The sequence below is a fragment of the Osmerus eperlanus genome, unplaced genomic scaffold (genome assembly GCF_963692335.1).
Source record: "Osmerus eperlanus unplaced genomic scaffold, fOsmEpe2.1 SCAFFOLD_179, whole genome shotgun sequence".
Classification (NCBI taxonomy): Eukaryota; Metazoa; Chordata; class Actinopteri; order Osmeriformes; family Osmeridae; genus Osmerus; species Osmerus eperlanus.
The window spans coordinates 17,501-20,000 of record NW_026911017.1 but is presented as its reverse complement, the minus strand read 5'-3'; positions in this window follow the sequence as shown (position 1 = coordinate 20,000).

Here is a 2,500-nt window from a genome sequence, read left to right as displayed (position 1 = left end):
CCCGGGGCTCCCAAATTTTGCAGTGTGAGAGTGTGTTTGACTTGTTGAGTATTTTGTGGGTGTGAAATGCACCGTTTGGCGCCCGAAAGTGTGATTTTGCTGGGGATGGTTTTGTTCTTCAAGTGAGGGCAAGGGGCAGCGGTGTGTGCGGTTATTTTCCCCGAAAAAAGTGTCCCCATTTCGGTAGGCGTGTTTGAAATGTTGTTTCGCTCGCAGCGTCGGGGAAATGCGCGTGCGGGCGCGTGCGCGTGGCGAGCCTGACCTCCCCGTGTTCCCCTCGCCCAGACCTTTCCAACGCCACCCGGGTGAAGGTGCTACGAGGTCCCGAAGTGGAGATGCCTGTCAATGAGCACCTTTTCCCAGCTTTGAATGCAGGTTTCCAGCTTCAGACAAAATGTGGCTCCAAACGTGCAGTTTTGCGCCCCGAACGTGGGATTTCGCTGGGGACGGTTTCTAAATTCAAGTTGGCACGGGGGGCAGCGGTGTGTGTGGTTATTTTCCCAGGATTGATGATCCCCAATTCGGTGGGTCCGTTTAAAGTTTTGTTTGGGCTCCCGTTTCGCGGGGAAGCGCGTGCGCGTGGCGAGCCTGACCTCCCCGTGTCCCCCTCGCCCAGACCTTTCCAACGCCACCCGGGTGAAGGTGCTACGAGGTCCCGAAGTGGAGATGCCTGTCAATGAGCACCTTTTCCCAGCTTGAATGCAGGTTTCCAGCTTCAGACAAAATGTGGCTCCAAACGTGCAGTTTTGCGCCCGAACGTGGGATTTCGCTGGGGACGGTTTCTAAATTCAAGTTGGCACGGGGGGCAGCGGTGTGTGTGGTTATTTTCCCAGGATTGATGATCCCCAATTCGGTGGGTCCGTTTAAAGTTTTGTTTGGGCTCCCGTTTCGCGGGGAAGCGCGTGCGCGTGGCGAGCCTGACCTCCCCGTGTCCCCCTCGCCCAGACCTTTCCAACGCCACCCGGGTGAAGGTGCTACGAGGGTCCCGAAGTGGAGATGCCTGTCAATGAGCACCTTTTCCCAGCTTTGAATGCAGGTTTCCAGCTTCAGACAAAATGTGGCTCCAAACGTGCAGTTTTGCGCCCGAACGTGGGATTTCGCTGGGGACGGTTTCTAAATTCAAGTTGGGACGGGGGGCAGCGGTGTGCGCGGTTATCTCCCCGGAAAAAGCGTCCCCAGCTCGGTGGGTCCGTTTAAAGTTTTGTTTGGGCTCCCGTTTCGCGAGGAAGCGCGTGCGCGTGGCGAGCCTGACCTCCCCGTGTTCCCCTCGCCCAGACCTTTCCAACGCCACCCGGGTGAAGGTGCTACGAGGTCCCGAAGTGGAGATGCCTGTCAATGAGCACCTTTTCCCAGCTTTGAATGCAGGTTTCCAGCTTCAGACAAAATGTGGCTCCAAACGTGCAGTTTTGCGCCCGAACGTGGGATTTCGCTGGGGACGGTTTCTAAATTCAAGTTGGCACGGGGGGGCAGCGGTGTGTGTGGTTATTTTCCCAGGATTGATGATCCCCAATTCGGTGGGTCCGTTTAAAGTTTTGTTTGGGCTCCCGTTTCGCGGGGAAGCGCGTGCGCGTGGCGAGCCTGACCTCCCGTGTCCCCCTCGCCCAGACCTTTCCAACGCCACCCGGGTGAAGGTGCTACGAGGTCCCGAAGTGGAGATGCCTGTCAATGAGCACCTTTTCCCAGCTTTGAATGCAGGTTTCCAGCTTCAGACAAAATGTGGCTCCAAACGTGCAGTTTTGCGCCGAACGTGGGATTTCGCTGGGGACGGTTTCTAAATTCAAGTTGGCACGGGGGGCAGCGGTGTGTGTGGTTATTTTCCCAGGATTGATGATCCCCAATTCGGTGGGTCCGTTTAAAGTTTTGTTTGGGCTCCCGTTTCGCGGGGAAGCGCGTGCGCGTGGCGAGCCTGACCTCCCCGTGTCCCCCTCGCCCAGACCTTTCCAACGCCACCCGGTGAAGGTGCTACGAGGTCCCGAAGTGGAGATGCCTGTCAATGAGCACCTTTTCCCAGCTTTGAATGCAGGTTTCCAGCTTCAGACAAAATGTGGCTCCAAACGTGCAGTTTTGCGCCCGAACGTGGGATTTCGCTGGGGACGGTTTCTAAATTCAAGTTGGGACGGGGGGCAGCGGTGTGCGCGGTTATCTCCCCGGAAAAAGCCGTCCCCAGCTCGGTGGGTCCGTTTAAGTTTTGTTTGGGCTCCCGTTTCGCGAGGAAGCGCGTGCGCGTGGCGAGCCTGACCTCCCCGTGTCCCCCTCGCCCAGACCTTTCCAACGCCACCCGGGTGAAGGTGCTACGAGGTCCCGAAGTGGAGATGCCTGTCAATGAGCACCTTTCCAGCTTTGAATGCAGGTTTCCAGCTTCAGACAAAATGTGGCTCCAAACGTGCAGTTTTGCGCCCGAACGTGGGATTTCGCTGGGGACGGTTTCTAAATTCAAGTTGGCACGGGGGGCAGCGGTGTGTGTGGTTATTTTCCCAGGATTGATGATATCCAATTCGGT